Source organism: Falco rusticolus, chromosome 8 (assembly GCF_015220075.1).
Source record: "Falco rusticolus isolate bFalRus1 chromosome 8, bFalRus1.pri, whole genome shotgun sequence".
In the NCBI taxonomy this organism is placed as follows: Eukaryota; Metazoa; Chordata; class Aves; order Falconiformes; family Falconidae; genus Falco; species Falco rusticolus.
In genome coordinates, this window is record NC_051194.1 from 522195 (window position 1) to 545737 (window position 23543).

The following is a 23543-nucleotide window of genomic DNA, read 5'->3' on the forward strand; positions in this document are numbered from 1 at the left end:
ACACTTCCAGCTCACCAGGAGAGATAATTTTAGCCCTCGGTGGGTCTGAGGACACAGCTCTGTTGACCCTGGTACCACAGACACTCTATGGTGATGACTCTGCACAGATTTAATGGCACGTTTTCATTGCCGCTGTAACAGAAAAATTCTTTGATTACTGTTTGGCCACAAAAACTGTTTCAAGAATTTTATTCTTAGAAACTATGCTCCCAAGGTTTATGTTAAAGTATCTGCTCTGTTTGCATGCTGCCTTGCAGCTGACAATCTATCAAGGGCAGCTAAGAAAATTCTGTATAAACTACAACAAGCCTTATGCCAACAACAATTGCTGTCTTTACAAATATGGGCAAAATAACATTGCCATTAATTCTGAGAGATGCATACTTTCTGCTTCTTTCTGAGAGATGTGCCTTGAAGTTTTTTCTGTTACACTGTTGTTTTTGTTATTTAGGCTAACAGTGCAAGATGAGACATTTGTGGTAATCCCCTTATTTGTACTCTAGGGGTACAATGCAGCCGCATGAAAACACTCAGATTTATATTTTTTTTCTTTCTGATTTTGGGTCAATTTTTGTTACAAGATGAAGGGTCTTCAGGCTGAATTCTGCATTAATATAATATTTATATGAATAGTGACATTTCATAATGTTGACTCTGTAAAGGTTTTTACTATTTTATTCACTTAGCTTTCCTTCTAATCTCCATATAATGGAGAAAATAAAGGATGTCCTTTAAGATAAATTATGGATAGTTACTGTTCCTGTTCCAAACACTTAATTTTCTGAGCAGCCAGTGACTAATGCTTTAGTTACACTGTTGACAACTATTAGATTGACACTACTACAGGAATTTATTCTGGGCATACAATAATGGCTTGCAGGGTGTCCTTCTTTGTGTACTATCCCGTACTTCAGCAACTGTTTTCACTTCTGATCTAATTAATTACATTCAAATGTAATTGGATGTACTCAAGGGGAACTCAAAGACTGTATTTGTAATTTTATGTTATTTGACCTTCTAGGGATATTAAACGTGGAGCCGGTTGTCTTTACCTGCTATGGAGGTCTTCTCACATGCTGTAGCTGGTATTTCACTCTTGGTTTTTAAAAGAATTTACCCATGAGGAATAATTCCAGCCTGAGGATTGATAGGCATTAGTTATTTTTAATGAGATGAGACTGTATCTATATTTGCTTTCTTGCCCTTGGTATTCAATATTTTATAATTTTATTTTGTAGCAAACTGGGGTGAGTTTACATGGACACAGCTTTCTCAAACTGTATTTCCTGAAGGGATGTTTTTAGCCTTGACCAGGGAAGCCCATTCCTGTGGTGACCCAAAGGAAATTAAGTACGATATGAAGACAGTGGAGCCTTGTTGAGCTCTCCCCAGTGTATGGTTATTGAGGCCAAAGCACACTTCAGCCTCAGCAGCAGCTCAGGTAACTCTAACATTTATTTCCAGTACATATAATTTAGCATCTGTGGACTGGAGAAATGTGGAAAAGCATGTGATGAAACCCAAATGAAAACAGCAGTTTCCTCTGAATCAGAGTGGCGGAACAAAAAGGCTTCTGAAGTGTAAGAAAGAATGAAGTTGTAGGTGTGGGGAAAAAGCAGCAGTAACCTGTATATGCTCTAAAATGAAACAACCCAGTACACGTACATGTTTGGTGGAGGGGTTATTTAACAGGGCTAAGAGTTTTAAACAAACCCTTTTAGCAAAACTGAGTTACCGCAGACATGGAGTACCGGAGGTCAGCGACGTTTATACCTGGTATTCCTACCCTTCACTCTCCCACAGCTCAGCTTTGTTCAAGTAATAACATCCTCTGGAAAGAAAGTGCACAACAGAGCTTGCTCTGTTGTTGTTCTGTCCTTTGGAGACATCAGATGATGCCCTTGTCACTAGAGAGGGCTGGAGAAGGGACATTAGTAAAATCTGGTGAAGGAAACAGCGGTGTCAATTCTGATGAGAGGGAGAGGAGCAACCAACCCCCAAAGCACCAGATAGAACATACGTGATGGACAAGAAGTGGTAAAAAAGTGAAATCCAGCAGTTTTGTGTATCTGGTATCTCTGTTTGTCTGAACTAAGAGATTATTTTCTGGTAAGGCTACTTCAGACAAAGGAATGAGACCTAGTGGTGTATTTTGAAAGTTTAGCATAATTGGAAATGATTTAAAGGGGCTTGTAATTTACCCTGCAGTGGTTAAGAGTCTACTTAGAGTACACTTCCCACATTAAAAAGCGTGCACGATGCACACGCTTTTATAATCTGAGATAGAAATGGACACATTAAGGTTAACTAAACTTTGAATGACTTCATTTGCTTTAAAATACTTAAAAGGTAAGCTGTGAATGTTGGAGTGTGCCTCATCTAACCAAGGGCCATGGGCAGCCAGGCTGAGGGCAGAAGAGCAAGATGAGCCCAGAGAAGAGCCACCAGGCTCTTGTCAACAGCTCTTTAAGTGCTTTAATGAGCAGTGTTTAAATATTTTACAGATGCAATCACTTAACCATGAGGGATGAATGTTTGCTCTAGATCTCACAAAAAAGTCAACAGATTAGGACAAAATTCAGGTCCTCCTAATTCCATTGTCGTCAGCCTCCTGGATCAAAGAAACCCCAACCTCATCTTCACACAAGTGTTTATGGACAAATGCCAGTGTCAGATGCTAATAGCTAACAAGCTAATCTCAATTAACTGCCTGAATATTTCAAAACTGTATTGCATTTATGTCAGGGGTCAGGAGGCAGGGACCCAGCACACTGTCTTTGACAGTCTGATGTAAGGACACTTATGCTTTACCATTTTCTGAATTCTGATCTTTCTAAAAGATTTTATTAAAATTTGAGTTAAATACATTATTTGACCTCAACATTTTAATATTTTTTTTTTATTTCAGTTGCTGGTTGATATCTAAAGCCATATAAACTCTTGAAGCAAACCAGTTCAAAATAGTTTTTTGCATATTTGAAAAAAAAATATCTCAAACCCTAAAAACCTCTCTAAAATAAATACAAGTCTCATTGGGGTTATCTGAAATTTTTATCCCATTTTCTTAAATTAAAATAGTTGCTAACTTAAGTTTCAAATCAGTTTTAGTCACTTGAACAGAAACTTCACACCTGAACTTGAATAGATATCCACGTATCTCCTTCATGTACTATAGCAGGGGTCCTCAAACTACAGCCCACGGGCCAGATACAGCCCCCCAGGGTCCTCAATCTGGCCCCCGGTATTTACAGACCCCCCCACTCCCCCCCGCCGGGGGCTGGGGGGGGAGACTAAGCAGCCGCAAATGGCTGCCTGCCACTTCATCCGTGCGCCGGCCCCCTGTTTAAAAAGTTTGAGGACCCCTGAACTATAGAATAAACTCATCACAAAAATGAATTCAGGCGTGCCCATTTGTACTGGAGTGTGATAAGTAAAGATATTAAAGAGCAAGGAAGGAGCTTTCTCTCTTCAGTTTTTGAGTCTTTTCCTTGAAAAGAGAAAGCAGACATTTTTCAGCATATCAGTCAGCCTGGACACTTCATTAAAAACAAACCATGAAGCAATATAAATTTCAGGATAAATTATTGTTGTTCAACCTGGCACAAATTCTAAACAGCTAATTGTGAATATGTATCTATCCTAAGTAATTGTATTAATAGGCGCTTTTCACAAGTTTGAGGTGTGCACAGCCTACATGATAGCAATGCATAATACAAAACAAGAACATCTGGGAGACACAAATAAACTTGCTGGTCTACAATATATAAATAAACTTATTTTGGTTACGAAAGCTATTCTTTCCCTGTTCCTGGAGCCTTAGCCAAGGGTCTGTGCGGTCCATAACATTTTAAACTGGAAATCAATATATTTTAAGTAACCTGAAGATATTTTTCTGCCAAACCATGTAAGAGAGAGAAGTTGGCAGCTACTATTTTCAAAGGACTCAGCATCCAAGCTGGTTATCATGGCATTTTTTGCTGATCAGTAAACACAGTGTATTTTCTGTCATAGAGATGATTTGCAATTAAAAACTTATTAACAAAGCGCAATGATAACAAGAGGGATAAAATGCCAAGATGTGGAATTGCTTAATTATGTGAAATAGTTCTACCAAACCCAGGGCTCCACTGAACATTTTTTCCTCTAATGAACAATCAGTTCTCACCGAATTCTAATTAGCCTCAATAATGTTGATCTCACTCAAGTATTAGTGGCAGAAAATGCAAACTGAATGCTTCCATTAAATGACTGCCTTCAGGTACAACTGTGCTGTGCAAATCGTACAGCAAGCTACAGAACATTGGTGTCCCAGGCAATCTTGGGAAATGACCGAGAGTTATCTTCAGAGGACAGGATGCCACCTGCGATACACACAGTGATCTATTGTCACGTCTAGCATGTTGCCCAACCTACACCTTTCAAGCAGATTAAGTCTGTGAGCTTATCCAGACCTGTTTTAAAACGTACTTGATCTTGTAATAGGACTGAAGAATCTAACAAGAGGAGGCTTGTAGGAGATTTTCTTGTTTAATCAACATTGGAAATGCAAGAATTGGAAACTCAAGAACAGAGCCCCTTCAGCACCTTCCTTTTGCCAAGATTACAAAGTACTGAAGTACATGAAAATTAGAAGATGACAACGCTACTAATCTGCCAAGCCTGAACTGCTCCCCATCCCCAGTAATGAACAAGCAAATCAAACTATCACTCTTGAGCAAGTTCTGGTAATTTTCACATTACAGATGCCAGATCCCTCATCCTTCTCTCTGTGTCACATTCCTCCTTTGCTCAGGGAGATGAGTGCTAGCCTCGGTATTGCTGCTTATTCACTTCACTTTAGCATTTGCAGTAGCTGCATCCCGCTCAGCCACCACCCGATGCTCTTCACAGCCTCCATCCCTCCTCGGCACTGGGGACACCACGGTCCAGCACCGAGGCCCCAGGCTGCTGTGAAAGAGCGTGTTTTGCACACGCACACATGCGCAAGCTCATAACTCGCACGTGCAAACATCTAGGCCAGCCTGGGCAAAATCAGCTGCTGGAAAGGAATTTTCTTCCTCTAAAGTATTTGTTATATTTAAGTCCCTAAATTCTCTTCACACCTTTCTTAGAAAGCAAAAGCTTCCCCCGCTCCATTCTCTTGACATCTTCCTAGTGTCTCCCCACAAGGAAAGAAAATATGATGTTGTATTAAATAGGAGTGGAGATCTACAATGTGGGTTGCAAGCATAAGAGAGACAAGAAATAATTCATATGCTCCCATGTAATTCCAGCACTGTTTTAATCCTGAGAGTAGGAGGGGATCTAATTAATATTTCAACTGACAAAGTTCAATATATCTATCTGCAAAATACATAAGTGATTGGTTGTTAATGATGTTTGCAGTAATGAGCATTGAGATTTTAGTGATTTCCTGGTATTGAATATCCTCAGTATTCCAAGAAAGTTTTAATTTTGCAAAACCAGATTTGTTATTGCGACCATCTGAAATGGCACATTAGACAGCAGATGAAGTCCCTACGGACAAGAATATCTGTGGAAAGGGTTTTCTGCACATTACTGGGTTGGTCATCAGAGACCCCAAAATCAGGTCCCATCCCTTTAACAAAATTCCTTCGGTCTCCAGTAACAGCATGAGTTGCTCCCTCATACTTCAAGCACTTGAACTGGAACAAAGCGCTCTCTCTTGATCTGCTTTCTCCCACTCCTCCTTGCCAGCCTCTGCTTTTTTTAGTGTACTGAGGCATTAACCCCATGCAGATCTGCTGCTTTACATGTCCCAGAAGTGAAGAGAAATGAAACACGTGCTAAAAGAGTAATAATGACAATTTGAGCAACAGTCTATGAGAGGGGTGGGTTTCTTTGTATTTTACAAAATAAGGAGGGGGGGAGACAACCCTCCCTGTAATAACTTCCTATGGGTCAGACCACATTAATGGAGCAGTGAGCGCTGGAAGTCCCCACAGTATGTTAAGCCTTTAAGCAGAGATGGAAAATAGCTGTTTGTGTTTAATGTCAAACAGTTGGACATGCCCTCTGCAGAATACCAGCTTTGTTCTCCCCCATGCCGAACTGGCTCGCTCCAATTCTGAAATATTTTACCATAAAATATTTTTAGTTATGTAACCATACTAATGAGATCTAAATGAAAATAATTCTTCTTGAGGCCATTTCTGGTGTTCAGACAAAAGCACAAGACGAAGTCATGCCATTTCAAAGCCATACTATGGTTGAGGTCAGTTATTGGGGAAGGTGCTCTCAGAGCATTTTTTCTTGTCTCTGAGGCTGTAGAAGACACGAGCCCATGCAGTGGTGCCATTAGCAACATGCCACGAACCCTGCACGAGAGCTGTCAGGATCTTGCTTTGGGTTCTTTACCTGAACAAGACAACAAAGCCGGAGCAATGGGCAGATCTGCCTCAGCTTGGACGGCAGCCCTGCTCAGAGCTGGGATTTCTTACTGCAGGGACTGATCATGACCTCAGTTTCCTTCCACGTCAAGGATAATTTATTTAGATGGGTCAGTGCTCGTTTCTCTGCAGATCGTTGACGAAGGCTTTCAGACTTCAGACATAAACTCCTTCCTATTGCTTTGGCATTTCAATCCCATGTGCAATTTTCTTCCTTTCTGGGTTTTGTCCAAAACTCATAAATCAACATGCTTTAGCACTTAATCTGTGGATATCTTCTACAGCCTATTCACACTCTTGATTACCTCACCTTATCCAGGGTACAGCTCATCTCCCTTTCCAAACATCTTACCTTATTTACCTTCCACGAGACAATCAACTTTCTCGGCTTTTCTTCTGTTTTAAGACTCAAGAGGTCTTTGCCATTCTCAAGTTTACTTTTGACAGCAACAGATATGGGAAACAGAAGAGCTCAGAGGACCCCAAACTTCTTTCGTACCTGGAACCATGGCATGAGCTCAGTCCCCTCCCCATATATACATACATATATGCACATATACATACACACATGTGTTCATGTGAGTGTAAGTGAAACCACGTTAATTTCTGAAGTCTTTGGAAGTATACCTCTGTGTAACAAAAGACACTGACACAATAGCAATACATTAAATGCCTGATTCACGTATGCACATACCTTTATTGCTTTGCTGCTCTGGTCCCTGGGGACACCGCAGGGTACTGGTGGGGACGTTGCTGGCCTTGGCTTCAAACTTTCCCTGAGAAGTGAAGGACATCTAGGCTCTGCCCAGCAGATGAGGTTTCTGTGTCCAGCTCCTTTCCCATAGCTCTTGGCTGAGCATCATCCAGGGATCAGTGTCACTGAGGCAACTGCAAAACACGTTGAAGTTCGTAAGTCATGCAGCTAGTTTGAAAGAAAGTATCAGTTCACAAGGAGCATGGCAAAATCTGCATATTTTTATTTTGTATTTTAAAATACCAAATTTATACATCTATAAATATGTATCCTTCTGCACAATAACCGCATATGTATGACACCTTTGGTGGAATATTGAAGTGAAAAAGGAAACTCAACAAAATCAAACTAAAATGCCACAGAAGATGAAATGGCAAAGAGGAACTTGCCTTTTCTCCTGGCAAGTTTGTATGCAACTCCCAATGGTTTAAAAGTCTGTTTGACTCCTGCGAACCCATACAACAGTAGTGAAACAAATAGCTATGTAGCCCACTTGCCCAGCAAAATTTTGTTGAACCAGTTATTCAGAGAGTTGGCAGCTTTTCATTCTTCATATGTAAAAAACAAAAAATCATGCAAACAATGACTTCTGTTCAAATCAATTATTCAGTTCTATCGATTTGCAGTGTCAATACATATTCTACAGCGCAATTTATGACACAGAAAACTAGTGCAATTCTCTGTTGTTGATATTGGCTCTGGATAACAACTACCAAGCATGAAACAGCCATGAACATTTGTCTGGATACATGCTGTAAAGTTTCTTCACTGCAGTAGGTGACACCCTATCCTTGCTGTCAGTATTAGCACAGTTCTGTCTGGAAAATTATATGGAGCAGACTTTTTTCAGTAGCCTTATTTATGCAAATGCTGTAACTCTCTGCCTTGGCATCTTGGAAGCCCTTCCCAGATCCGATCGCCTGGCCAGCAGGCAGACAGGGCACGGGGTGAATTTCTGCTGCATGGCACAGCCAGGACAAAGCAACCCCCCCGGGCAGTACCGCTGCCTGCATTTCACACCCGCCTCTGCTCCTGCATAAGCAGCTCTCCAGAAGCATCAAGTTCAACGATCTCCGATTTCATTTTAGCAAAGCATAACATTTCTCAGGTTTGACAATGCTTTTTTTCTTCTTTTATTTATTTATTTTGTTTTGAGGTCTCCCCTCCAAAGCCCCCAGCAGAGCTTGCCAGGAGAAGGTTGCAAAGGGAAACTGCTGAGAGAGCAGATACACAGCAACAACACGTTGCCTTTCCTCTCTCTTTGCCTTATGCCATTTTACAAAGTATAACAACTGGCTTCACAGCTGATTTTCTGTCTGTGCTGCTCTTCCTTCTGCTGTTTTTTAAAGGATGGTGACAGACCCTTCACTAACGCTGGCAAATAAAGAACTGACCAATGCATGCTGCATTTTTCTCTTGGGCTGTCTGTTTTCATTGAGCACTTGTGTGATACAAAAATAAGCCAATAACTAGACTAAAAATCAATGACAGCAAAGCTATTAAGGACACAAGGTCACGAAGAGGGCAGAAGTTAAATTTAAAAAGAATGTGGTGCTGCTGTAAGAGCATGTGAGTCTCGCCAGACCAGCAAGTGATGTCCTTCCAGGCTGAAGTCCTCAGAAGTTATTGACATTCACTTGAAAAGATTTTAAGAGGACAAACTTTCAGATGGAGAATGAAAAACAGTCACCAAAGCTTCCCCAGACTGGGCACCAGGACATTCCTCCTCAGTCCCCTCTGACAGGTGAAAACTGATGTCCCTCCAGATGGGCACCGAGCTTCTCCAGTAACAGCTTGTCCCCAGAAAGCTTTTATTTCCCCCCCATCACCTCAAAGCTGGGACACTGGATGTGACACAGGGGCCTCGGCAGGGGAGGCACACACCCTGGCTTAGATTCTACCAGAGGAGCACTGCCCCACCTGAGCCACAGGCTCACAGGGCACGAAGAGTCTGGCAGCCAGCAGCTTGAAACGTAAGGATTTAATTTGGGCCACAGGAGGAATGTTAGCGGTATCACAGGCATCTGTGACTTCTTAATGACCCTTATCCTGTATTATGGACCAGCGGAGTGGGTGAAGGGAAGGAATCCGCTCCACCTCCACCGGTGCCACCTCTTTGCTAGGCTGCAGCACAGCGCGGCGGCCGTTTCCCACTGAGGGCTGCTGGGCACTGCAATGGCATCACCCGCGGCGCCCTGCTGCTGGCTCGCCTCTTCCGCGTGCTGCGGGTGCCTTGGCGGGGCACTTAAAGGCACCTTGCAGACTCACTAAGGAATGTGGTAAAAATAAGGTGAACACATTCATGTATGTACCCTTTCCCCAAGGAATCGTGACAATTGTTTACAAGCATTTGCTTATCCAGTGAGAGAAGTAATTAACTACCAAATGAACCATCTTAGGCAACGCACAGTTTAGAAGAAAGGTAGTTATGTACTGCAGTAAGCTAATTAAAATATTGTCTATTTTTCTTCTCAGATACCTAGATCACAGTTAAAGAGCATAAATAGCCAATTAGCAACAGAGTCAAATTAAATCAAAGTTTGAGATATCCAAAAATAAATATTGCTTCTCTACTAACATTAGGTGAGTAACCCAACACAATATTGCTTTGGAAATTATTTACGTTACCTCAGAATGGGAGCACATTCTACAGCGAGGGTTTTCTAGCACAGTCACATGGCACTGGTCAAAATTATGAAAGTCACAGAAAATCTGCACCTGCAAGCTGATGTGGCTCAGAGCAGCTAGGAGTTTGCCTTGTGTGCATTAAGTTACATATTTCACAATAAAGACGGTGAAATGTGGAGCATACAAAATCCATAGCTCTCAGCAATGATGGTTTATACATTCCAGCCACTTTGTAACGTGAAACTTCCCTGTGCAAACCCAGCACTCAGAAGCAGGTCTCTCCTGCAGCATGTGCAATGCCTCACACCTCTGGAACGCAGAGAGCCGCTTTGTTTTCATGAGGTTTGAAGCAAGGAGAACTTGACAGGAGGCTGTTAATGCATGGCTTGCCAAAAGGTCCTATTCAGTGTGATACCACCAGTTTTGCAGACGCTTGTTGTCTTTAGCATCGCCCACAGAGAAAATCCTAAATTTAAATGCTAAGTAGTACTTATGCTAAGTTTAAATGCTAAGATGTTATAATTCAGACTCCCGCTCTGACACAGTTTAGAGCAGGCTAATGCTGAGTTTCCTATGATCTCAAGAAAAAACTTTGCCTAGTCCCTCCTGCTTAGGTATTACTTTTCTCCCTGAGCATGTGAGAGTGGCTTTGCTGCCCAGAAAATCAGTGATTCTCTACCACGGGTATCATGCAAAAACATTTGCAGTTTGAGAGCTGTCTCTGCTTTCATATGCACATCTGGTGAATGGAAATCATTAATAAATTCATCATTAAACCAGGTTGCACATGGGAACTGCAGAGCCTCTGTAGCTGGGTGAATACATGGTCTCCCCTGGGGCCGCTGAGCCCCTTACTCCCCATGCTTCCCTGGGGGTTTGCAATGAGTCTCTCAGCAAGGCCCTGAGACGATAATCAGGATTTTTAACTGTTTTTTTAGCGTGTTTGGTGGGATGAAGCCCTGCTTAGCGACCCCAGGCACCACTGAAATACTAGTAATAAGTCACTGTCCTCATGACCGCGGGGCGAACTCTGCAGAGATGATTTAATTGGGTTCAGCTATCTGCGGCAGCCAGCTCTCTCCTGCTCATGGAGCTTTGCTCTCATGCTTGGAGGATTTTTTTCACTTGTTCAAGCAAAACCGACCATTTTGCAACATTCCCTTAAAGATGCCGAGAGAGATTTGCAAAGGTGAAAATGCACCAAGCACCCCCGGCTCAGTGCTGGCAGACATGCCAAGGTCTGGTCCTTGGCCATCCCGGTGCCCCTGGCACAAAGGTGTCTCGCTCCCAGTGGTTTCTGAGCTGGGTGCCTCTGGACTTCTTCCAGTAATGAGCTCAACTCTTCATGCTAATGACCTGTGCCTTATTAGTAAAAAGCACTATGTGGCTGGGGGTGCAGGCTGCACAACACAGGCGATGCCACCTCTGACTGACAAAAGTGCTGCTCGTACCAGATAAGGTTATTCCTATTGTAATTCCTCAAATATTTTTCAAGTGTATTTTTTAATTAAAAAAAACCCTTGTGCTTGGCTCTGTTCAGTGGGGACAGACAGAGCATGGCGCTTAGCACTGCTATTGGTATTTTCTCATACAGCTCTTCTTTGGATATTTCCTTTCCAAACTGCACAAACCAGTCAGTTAATGGGAAAGCATTCTAAAAATCACAACTGGCTGGGAAATTCCCAGCAAAGTGCATTCACACAATCACCATAATCTCACATATCCCCTTGGCAGACAGATATTTTTCAACATGTCTTTCATGCATCTGTTTACTTTAATTAGTAACTACGTGTGTTCCTGGCCGTATCTGAAAGTAGGAATTAAAACATAATCCCTAAATAAAGAGAAGTCAGTTATTCCGAGACCTGAGGATTGTCCACCTCTCATGCCACTCTGTGCTTGGGTTTATCTGACCCTGCCTTGCACACAGAGTCTTCTGTTACAGAAAATGCTGTGCAGGGCTAAGATGGAGCGAGGCTTGTTTCGGTCCAAGAGCCGGATCCAGCAGCAATTCGTTTCAGTTAGCCCTTACTCCACTTGGCTGCTTTTCCTGGTGCAATGCTGTGTGCACTGCCCTCCGCTGTAATCTCCAACATAAATTTCCAGATTTGCAAAAGGTATAAAATGGCTCTCCATCTTCCAAGCCCTGAAGAACTACTGGCTTTGTGGGACAGAGTAAATACTTTAAAGCGGATTTTCTTCAGTTCTACAGTCCATGGGTCAAAATGCTGGGCTGCTGCAGGAGTACAATCACCTATTTGTTTCATTTTAGCAACTGCTAAAATAAAATCTAACCACTAAAACTTTGAAATTACCTTAACCAATCTTCTAGAAATCTTATAATCCCTTAATCTGATGAAGCATTTTGACCTCTGAGCATTAAACAGATTAGTGCCTTGACTGCATTTGTGATAATTACTCCTCAAAGTCTCACAGAAACCAAAAAATCTCAAAATGGCAACTTCAGCCTGATTTTTTTTCTTTTTCTTTCCTAGTAAAAGAAGCCCCTACATTTTTTTCCTGAGGTAACAATCAATTATCCCAGATTTTCTTTTCAATTTATTTTACATTATGTGTTACTGCCTGCTCTGCCACCTCCCAGACAGTTTGAAATAAAAAAACCAATGACATTGGTTTAAATCGTTCATTAAAAACTACCAAAAAACCCCAACCAACCCTGCACATATTTATGACTTCCCTTTTTTCACTTACAGCAAGGAGCCAACATTTGTATTTCCTGGTAAACATAACTGGATATTACTGGATTTTAAATTATCCTTTCCTGATAGAGGGAGCTTGTTTTTGTCAACGGCCGATAAGACATCAGTAGCAGGACACCTTTTCAAGGCTTTTGTTTTTCACCAACTTTGACCAATGAAAACGTTATTGATTTGGAAACCTGCACCATAGGAAATACAAAGCATTTGTACCATCCCAGTAGCCAGATTGCATTAGGAGAAAAATCCAGTGATATTATCTTCAGAAGTTTTTAGCATAGCCTAGAGGAACTAAAGTCTGCAATTCAAAAATAGGGTTAATTTATATTCCCCTTTTAAAAAGACCCAAAGGTTACATCCCTACAGGAGTGAGCACATCCCCGGGCAGCCCGTGACACCATCTGCAACACTCCCTTCAGGGAGAAGTTATGGAAGACGGTGAGCACCAAGCTGAATAGGATAATATTGATTATCCAGATCAGGGGTCCTCAAACTATGGCCCGTGGGCCAGATATGCCCCCCCCCAGGGTCCTCAATCTGGCCCCCGGTATTTACAGACCCCCTCGCTCTCCCCCGCTGGGGGTTGGGGGGAACCAAGCAGCCACAGATGGCTGCCTGCCACTTCATTTGCATGCCAGCCCCCTGCTTAAAAAGTTTGAGGACCTCTGATCCAGATGATCCTGTTGTTTTGTTCCTCCACCACTCTCTTATTACAAGTAAGAAGCAAATCTGCATTAGGTGCATATTTGAGCAAAAATAATTTCTGTAACTTTTAGTCAGCCAAAATGGGCGTTCCAGACTAAGAAGTCTAATGCACCTTCTGCTCACATGGTGGTTTGCCAACAGCTCTGACCTGCTCTTCTGTGACCGCAGCGCTACAGTACAAGCAGATTCAGCCGCGTCTGTCAGACTTGCAAAGATCCCCTGTGGATCTCTGCAAAGCAATGATTATTGCAACACTTTGGATGCTATGGATTTTATTCCAGGCTCTGTGATGGATTTGCAGAGCAACTTCAGACACAGCATTTCACTACACTGTGCCCTATCTGCTGCCATTAAAAGTATGATCCCTACATGTATAAGTCACTTTGCCACCTCCTAAAAAAATAAGAAATATTATAAAACTCAGGAATTATAAATTCTAAACCACAGTGAGTAACTTCGGTGGCAGCCCTCCTGCTGCACTGCCGTACAGAGGCACCAATGCACAGACTCGATTTTTTCTCTTCTGTTCTGCTTCTCGTTACCTCGCTGTTCTCCAGTAATCAACTGGGAGCTGCAGTGTCCATTCTAAATTGGCTCACTAGACCATTTCTGTCTGTAAGCCGTAACAGTAAGAGGTCTGTAATCTCTGTCTCCCCAGCTATAGCAAGTTAGAGAAACACACAGAGGGAAAATAAGCAAGGTCATTTGGCCAAGTCACATACATTACAAACAAACTACTTAAAGCAAATGTTTTGACATAGTTCCAATTTCTGTACTTGCGCTGGTCCTCCCCTAAGCCCCAGAACAAGCTCTGACTGGTACTTTTAATTAATCCTTATTTACATCATCTTACAGCATTTATAATGTCTTTAGACTGGACCTCAGAGGAAATAGTTTTCATTTGCTATTGTTGTGTTCATGTTACAAGACCGCAGTCACCTTCACAAATGAATTCATTGCTCCTGCAGCTGTAAGGTTTACTCACAGGGGATAACAGGTGAACTACAGAAAGAAGACCTGAATGATTACAGCTTGATTTCTTCATTACAGTATTTGGAGAACTAAATATACAGCTCCAACAAAACAAAGGTGCACAAAGCCCCAAACTGTTAAAGTTCACAAAGGGGACTTTATGTTATTTTGGGGTTATACTTATCTTGTGCATGCTTATTTTCTGTTAAAAGCATCTTTTTCTTCCAATTTGATACAACACACACAACATCTGGCTTTGCCCAGCTGCCTGGTCATTCTCAAAGCGATTTTTCAGAGAAGCAGAAACATTTGCTTTGCAGCTACCCAAAAAAGCAGGCAAATTTCTGTGGTCACAGAAGCAGCCTGTCTATGGATTGTGGATCTTGTAATCTAGATTGTACTGCACTATACCACTGCCCAAGCTGTAGAGGAATGTAAGTTAAACCAGAGCTCTTCCACGTTCCCTTTGTGGGGGCCTGAATTTTCCTTGAACAACCCCAGCAAAATGATTCACTGAACATTTTCAAATTTTATAGCCGGCAAAAGGGGGAATATTGCAGTCTATGCTATTTGAAATTAGTGAAGATACTTACCTAAATTATCCAGTTAGGAAACTGTGGGTAATGTAAGCACACAGGGATTCTGGAAGGCTGTTTCTTCCCAGCATAGGCTGCTCACCCAGCATACCAAGACAGCATGTGAGAAGCGACCCGTCATCCGGCTGCGACACTGAAGGATTTTCTATTCTGTCACACACATGAAGTAGGACTAAGATCATTCCTACCTGACATGTCTGATTACCCCTGAAAACATGTTATCTATCATCCTACAAGGATCCTGAAAAATCCCAAGATGCCGTAAAATGAGTCCTCCCAGGACCCCTCTCTGTTTTTTTCCATCTCTTTCTAGGCACATATGCCTCTGTTTCTAGCTGCGAAGCTTGTCCTCGCCTGGTGGGGCCTGCCATCCTCTCTCCTGGGAAGGTCAACAGATAAATCCCTTTAGTTCTTCCTCCATCTTTCTTTAGGAAGCTCCTGGAGAAGGCCTGCAGGGTGGACATCTTCAACGGGGCCACCCTCACTGCCTGGTCTAGATTTAGGGCTTTATATCACAGTCACAGCACAGCTTGCTGAGAGCTCAGTTATAGGACATGAAAAGGTGGACCCTGATCTGGCAGAAGTCAGTGGTACAGATGGCTTTTCAGATTTCCTGCTGGGGGGTGGGGGGGTGGGGGTGGGGGGAGGGTAGGGGAGGGAAAGCTGGTTAAAATCTTAATATAGCAGTATTTATAATTTGTATTGCAATGTCTATATCAAAAGCATGTGAACAATAGCATATACAGGTAAAAGGCATCTAGTGTAGGCATCCCTTAAGCAACATAAAAGCAGAGAAGATTTTTTTCTTCAGTCATGACTGACTCACTAGTGTTTGCAGGTAAATCTCAGATCACAAAATGAAAGTGTGAGCTTTATTGTAAAACCTCTCTGTACATGGTAGTTATTATATTTCAGGCTTTCCATGTCTTCAGTGCTGAGGAGGACAAGAAATCTTGTTGCTGTTCTCTGAAAACCCAAAGTCCCAAAATTCATTATTGGAGTCAACAACTCTCCTTTGAGCACTGTGTGCCATCATTCATTTCTCCAGTCCCCACCTGGATTTAGTTAATGAAAATAAAACTTTTAGGAAATATCTTTTAAAATCAAAGGAACTCTTAAAGATGGTATTTAATTTTATTGCAAGAAGTTTCTTCTATTTTTTAAATGGAAAAGTATTTTCACCTGATACTTTGGAAAGGAAGTCACGACCTTTAATAACTCCATTTAGTCTAAATGAATAAATAGAGCTAGAAGTGAATTGAAAGTCTTTCCAAGTGCTAACCAGAGTATATCTTATATATCTCGCAGTCATTAATAGCTGATGAATTCAGCTAATAATGTCAGAGGACATTGTCAAGGTTGATGGACCCAAAACTTGTCCTTGTTTTGACAGTGCTTCCATAGAAGAGGGCTCTCTTAGGGAAAGCAATCACCCTAAAGGGTGAGATTGGTTAATAGTAGACCTCTTCAAGATGATTTGGATGGATGGGCAGCAGTAGGTGGATATAATAGGAATTCTTTTTTTCCTTTTCTTTTAAAAGCAGGAATTGTGATTCACCCCAATTTTCAGTTCTGGTTATTTGCCAGTATAATATGACAGCTGATATTAGCACAGGCTTTTATGAGTCCCCATAGTGTCATGAACAGCAGAGCAAACTCCTCCAAAATTTTGTCATGATTTGTTGTCTGGTCTTTGCTTTCTTAATTGTCTGCCTCGCCCAGGTCCTTTTTGACCCCTTTTGAAGAACTATGGACAAGTTCCCCTTGCCAGAAATACAATCCTAAATAAAAAGGAAGTTTAAAGAACAAAACATTGTGAGTCGATGGAGTGCCTTTCCCCTGGCAGCGGAGTACGATTTTGGTGGCATGTCTGGAAGATCTGGGGATCACTGGAAGATGTGCACTGGGGACAGCAAGGGCCATGCTGCGGTAGGTGCAGTCTCTTTTAAGAAGGAACACTGCACTTTTGTGTGAAAACAGACGCAGAAGAGAACAGGCCATGCCACAGAGAAAGCAGGAGAAAAGGAAGATTCAGCGAGAAACAAGCAAAAGCCTGGTGCGATGCTACAGGGTAAGTTACTACCACAGTGAGGAAATTTCTGCTCCAGCTGCAGGACGGCATCAGCTTCCACCAATACAGACAACATCGTTCATGCAGGTCAAATGGGAACCAATTGCACCATTTTGTTTGAGACGTTATTTTAGCTAAAGGGGTTTGGCACCCGGGTGGTGGCCACGGTGAGGAGCCCTCAGGCCGATGCCAGGCAAAGGGCTGCCTGGACACACACGTGTATGGAACATGGCAGAGCATGTGGAGACGGCCGAGGCATCTGCCTTCATCAGGCAGAGTGCCTTCAGCTTCCCTCAGCATTCATTACATTAATTATTGTCTGGAACTGACTCAGTATCTCCACAAGGATTAAAGCCTTATCCCTGCAATTGACTGCTGGCATGCGGATGCTGTAGGGCTGAAACTCACGATGACATTGCACAGCCTCGTTTTTCACATGTGGCAAACAACCCTTTCCCTCTGCTGAGTGTTTCAATGCATTGTCACTGGGGTTATTTTGAAAAGACTTAATACCATTTAAAAATAATAAATGCCTATGGAGAAAATCATCAAACAAGAGTAATAAAGACAAACTAACTACAAAGATTAAGGTAAAACAACAACTTTAAAAGGATGCACTGACAAGCGAGATAAGGTGAAGTGTGAAATTCCAACGTTAATAACATCAGCTCACCTGAGTATATTGCCAAGATAGTGTCTGCTAATCCACACCTCTCTATATTTAGCACAGTGACCCGACTCCAACCAAATATTCACATCCCATTAAACCCAACAGGATTTAAGCATGTTCCAAAGTGCTTCGCTGACTGAGGGCTGCTTGTTTGCATTTTTTTAATGTAACTGGATACTAATTGCATTGCTATATCAGGGTGTATTATTGGAATGCAGGCTTTAAAAATAATTTACATTAATCTAGAGAAACTTTAAATTTAAACAAAAATACCCATTGTTTTGCCAAATTTTTAGTCTAAAGCCACTTTTCTGGTCAGGGAAATAAGAATTGCAGTTATAAATCACTCAGCATTGGCACAGAGAAACAAAAAGGTATGGTAGAAGTTTGTGTTTTTCATATTATTATATGCCAGATAAGGTCTTACTTTATCTGAGGTAATCTCTACCTTGATCTTCCCGATAAAATAAAAAAGCTCGTTAAAGTCAGGAGGAAAAAACGTATTTGCAGGGTTACTGAAGAATACTAAAGATAGAAATAAAAAATGGAGCACAAAGAATACAGACAGCATGAAAACTGTTGATGCTTGTTGTCTTCTGATTCATAACAGAGTTCAGTGAAGAAACGTAGATACGAGAAGAATATTGAAGTACTTCAATTTCATTTCGGAGTTGCAAATATCTATTCTTTTGCAGTTATGTGGTCAGAGGAAATACATCTCTACGAAGGTATAATTCCCCTCCTTTTTCTTTTTTCCTTTCCTACTTGCAGGTGTAGAAATGAAGTATAACACCTGCAAGCCTGAAAATCCCGTAGGAGCGCTCATTAGGGCAGCACCAGTGCCCCCATGTCCCCGCAGTGCCACGGGGCAGTCGTGCACAAACACCTTGAAGCTGCCCTGCTGTTTCATCCCAGTGCTTGTGCACCATCTCCAAAAAAAATTGATTAGGTATGGAAATCAGCTTTCCTATTTCCTTATCAGAACAGACTTTTTCTTTTAAAACAACAATGAAATACACAAGCTGACAGCTCTCTGGGCTTTGCTTCTTTTGCAAGAAGCTACATTTTATGAGAGCATGTAGTGATAGGACAAGGGGGAATGGTTTAAAGCCGAAAGATTTAGATGTGGTATTAGGAGGAAATCCCTCCCCATGGGGGTGGCGAGGCGCTGGCACAGGCTGCCCAGAGCAGCTGTGGGTGCCCCATCCCTGGCAGTGCCCAAGGCCAGGCTGGATGGGGCTGGGGGCAACCTGGGCTGGTGGCTGGTGTCCCTGCCACTGAAATCTAGGTTGGTATCTGTATCCTAGCATCCACACTGGAATAAACAGGAATTTTGTCCCTTCAAAGGGGGAAGATTTTTCTCATGTTTTGCCTACAAAAGGGCGCTCTGTTTATGGAGATTCATATTGCGTAATTTTTTTATGTTTAATTTTTTAATGTTTAAAAAACACCTGCTAAACTGTAAATATGTTATAAAGCAAACTTTTCTAAATCAGTAACCATTAAATATAACATTTTAAACTGGCAACTGTGAAACATCGTTATACAATGTGCACTATAATCATTTAAATCACAGAGGCCAGATTCTCATCTCGATGCCAGTATCAACTCAAAGTAAATCCATTATTATAGTGGGGAATTATTTTAGACTTAGATAAGCACAGCTGAGATTAAAACCTGGCCCCTGGTTTTCAAGCTTTAATGAAGTTCAATTGTACAGAGTACTTGAAAGACTTTTTTTTAGTCTGTAGTGTGTACAATCAGGAACATTGGTCATTTAAAAGATAAAAAAGCTAAGCACAAAACCTGAACATATGTAGATGTTTAGGCCAACGGGAATAAAATTCTGCAATTAAAATACTAATAAATGCAGAATATCCCCTCCCTTAATTAATTGGTTAAATAAACAATGAGACTAGGTGAAATACTTCTATGATTATTTAACACAGAGAAAAATCAAGAAGGTTGACTGAATAACAATTCCTCAATTAACACACAATGAAGAACATTTGAGTTTTAATTAATCCTTATTGGCACTGCAGTAACTTCCACAGAGAATCGATTCCAACTCATTTCATAGGCAGGCATTTTAAGTTTAGGTAATCTTAACATTTGGTGTCCAATATAAATCTGCTTATTAAAACTGATAGAAATACATGGGATTAAAATCAGATACAAAGGGCAAGTACACTTTTGAAAGGTAATTTCTCTAGACAGTGTCACTGCTGTTGATGGAACATGGCACACTTCATCTCCTTGCCCTGCTGATGTAAAATAGTTTGAATTTCTATTATTATTTGGTGGGGTTGAATCCTTTCTTGTAAATGCTCAGGAATAGATACACTGAACTAGGCTGAGCTGGCAGGTTGGATTAATGGCATGGGCAGAGATCAGCGGTGAGGCTGGCCACCTGCGCTCTGCCCCAAGGGCCAAGGGTGAGCAGCAGAGCGCGCAGGACAGTGCATACACGCCTGAAATCTTGCTGTTTGCTGTAGATGTGCTGTACAGCCAGTGTAACGCTGACATCCTCTGCTCCTGCAAACAATACCACAGCTGCAGCAGCCTTCTCCTCCAGATGGCTGCCAGTTGGAGCAGCCCTTGCAAGAAAGTCTTATAAAATTTAATACACTTAACTAGTAGGCTCCCACAGAAGTTTATTTAAAAGTTATATAAATTTAATAAAGTTCACTATTTTATCAAAGGCATATAATTTTCTATTGCATTCTTTGGAATCACCCAGAACACCCACAGCTTTGTAGCTATCATCTGTGGACTTCTTTGACCTGGGAGCTACTCTGCAGGGGACCATGAAAGGTAAATAAAGGTCCTAAATTCAAAACAGAGGTCCACGCTCTCACTAAAAAAAAACCACCAAAACCACAAAAAACCTGATTTAAACCCAGGGTTTTGCACTGAGCTCTGCAAGACCCATTTCATTCCACTTGCTAGACATCCAAAATCTATCACACCTCATCATGAGGGAGCAAGACTGCTATCAAATAAGCAAGAAACGAACGCTTTATATTTCTGTCTTTTATTGACATGAACACAGGTAGTCTAATGGAACAAATATTTACACATGCTTAACAACAACATTCAGTTTTCCAGGTTGAACTAGATAACAAATATTTTAAAAGACCTTTCAAGTAAGATATAACAACTCAATAACTAAATGTTGCTTTTATGAAAAACACCTGCAGCAGTTCTGCTGTTGTGCTGCATTTCAATCCTCATACCAATTTCTGACCCATATGTTACGAAGCTAACAAAATAGTTTCTTGTCCTTCAGTGATACAGCAAACTTTTTGTATTTTAAAGTTCTGATCTTTCATAACCTTAATTTCTTTTTCTTGCACAACAGAAGTATTTATTGTTTGGATTTATAGCTCTCTCACAGAATTTCTTTTTTGTATTCTAGATTGGATAAACAAAGGAAAACTCACCAAAGTCTGTGATATATGTGACTGCTGATCCGACCTAGAGACAGGATCATGCTGATGCTGGACAGGGATAGGAAAGTCTGGAGACACTCACCTGGACAGCAAGGTGAGTGCTGTCTCCCTCTTGACACACAGAGAATTTTTGTGTTTTTCTTGGCTCTGATCTTATGTTATTACCACATGTTCACTTAGGGTTAAGACACACTCAAAGCAATTCATAACACATGAAAATCAGCAGCATACTAATTTCATAAAGAAAAGTAGGATGGTCAACAGAAGAGCAGAGAAAGTCTTCAGAAAAGCTGCAAAGAACAGATTTTCCCCAAATTAAAACATGCTTGGAAGACAGCCCATTTAGAAATCCAAATCTCTTGTTTATTTAGCTCTACCTACCCTATTTCAAACACTTTATGTAGAGAAGCTGTTGATTTTAGCCAGAGGTCTGGTTCCCTTTCAGCAAGCAGAAATATGCCCCTGAACTGGCTGCCAACCTGGGAGCACACGACAACTGTACACAGGGGAGTAGAGCCGCCTGTGCTGACGTGTGTGCATGCTTGCCATGTCGCTGGATGCTCTGTAAGGTGGGTCTTTCACAGAAGCTTGGCATGAGGTGGAAAGGAAGACTTAGCTTTCATGTCTGGTTTTTTTCTGGGACAGCGCAGAACCTCTAGGTTGCTTCAACCTGGCCTCTTGGTTCAATTCTACTTTAGATACATGAGAGCAAGGCAAGGGGAAATGCAGACATCCCACGGGAAGAGCCGTCTCCAATTTCCTGAGACTTCCCAAACAATTTTCAAGTGACCTTTTTTTTTATACCCTCTCTACATGCATGTGACACCATTGTTTGTAGCAAACACACAGTGATGTGGACACCTTTGCAGCTGCCTGGAAAGGTGCCCTGTCCCACGGCAAGAGGTGGGTGAGCAGAGCATAAGCACAGAGCAGATGTATGAACCAGCAGCAGACAACAAGGAGCCAGCGGTGAAGACCCATGGGCAAAACCCTGTCTGTTGACTCAGTACATCCCAATGGTGAGGAGAGAGGGCCCCACTGCAGTTACAAGGGAGTTAACGTATTTTCATGCCGGTCAGGGGAATTACCCACTGCAATAGTCCTTTCAGAGCCAGCCTGGTGTTCAGTCTTGCAAAAGCACCGGTAGCCATCACTTGTAATGGCGAGAGCCAGCCTTACTGTCACCACGTCAAGGGCCACGCCAGCTCCAATCCAGGTGTCGAGCCTCGCTCCTGTCTTTTAGGGGAGCCTGAGACTGTATGTATTAAGTGGTAGCGATCAGACCAGGTAGATTTCAGTTCACTTGTTCCATGCAACACCTCGTATTTGCACAGCTGTGGCTCTTTGCTAAACCTGAGTGCTTTCTGAGGGGCTCAGCATTTTCACCTCACCCTTTTTTTCAGGAAACCTAATGCCCAAATGGGAAAGCTGAAAATATATCCGTAGGGGGGAATGGAAATGTATGAATCTAATCACCCCTTAAAAAAAAAGGGACTTTTATATAAGAAATTCCATGGCAGATTTTTTTTCATGTTTACATTACAGATGAAAAAGTCTGTCTCATAATCAAATACGAACCAGAAGAACATGGCTTCCTAGAAGGCGTGCTTGTCTAGACAGCCCATCAGCAGCCTAACCACAGAACGGGCCCAATGGCAGCTGCAAAGCTGTCAAAACAGCTCCTTGTAGAGCCTGTCACTGAGCCATACCCAAAGCAAAGCCTCTGCTCTCGGTGGTTATTGTGCAAAGGTGGGGAATGGCAGCAATACAATGTATGAGGAAACTGCACTTTGCCACAGCCTGTTTGGACAGTTTCTTCAAAAATGTAAGCACAGCATTGACTAAGCTCAAACATTTCAAATGGCTGTCAATTATGGTTGGCAGGACCACAAAAGCCTTCCCAAAAAAGCTTAAACTTCATTATTATGTTTCATTAAGAGCCCTGCAATACTAAAGTGAGGGTTGTGGGAAAGCATTCGCAAGCAGCAGACCACTTGAAATCCATCCTTGTCACAGCACTCTCCAAACTAGCCACCTACAACAAGGTCTTTTACCATCTCATACCAACATACTCTTCATGCTAGTCCCTCTGCTGCCTTCTCCTATTCACTCCTCACCCCAGGCACACATTGTCTCTCTCTGCTTCTTCCTCGGCTGCTCTCTCTTCCTTGCCTGCCCAACCTCTTCACAGAACCAGCCACAGCTGCACCTTATCTACATCAGTCAGCCCGCTGCCCCTGAAGCCAACCCACAGCTGTATATTATCAATGTTAATTAACCCAGATTCATCCCTCTACAATTCCCTTTTTGTTTTTCTTACATCTCATACCTTATGTTTTTAACAATCATGACAACCTTTTTACAAATAAACTTTCCATACAGTCCTCTATAACTCCTCTACACATCCTTCACTGTAATTTGGTAAAGATCAAGCACAAGGTATTTATTGGCTTTTCTGGGAACATAAATGTTTTAGGAAGGAAGGCTTGGAAAATTGCAGCGTGCTAAAAGCATGCTGTGCCTCCACCACTGTGCAAACACAATTTTGGTCGCTCTAGTTTGCATACC

General features: G+C 41.9%; 1 long non-coding RNA gene across 2 annotated transcripts in view; it reads right to left on the bottom strand.

Annotated features, from left to right (window-relative positions):
• Nucleotides 1-7110: 7110 nt before the first annotated feature.
• Nucleotides 7111-23543, bottom strand: part of LOC119151973 — a 64048-nt gene continuing 47615 nt past the window's right edge. For both annotated transcript variants that reach the window (XR_005105636.1, XR_005105638.1), the window contains one exon: nt 7111-7298. This is a non-coding gene — a long non-coding RNA (uncharacterized LOC119151973). The remainder of the gene's footprint in view (nt 7299-23543) is intronic.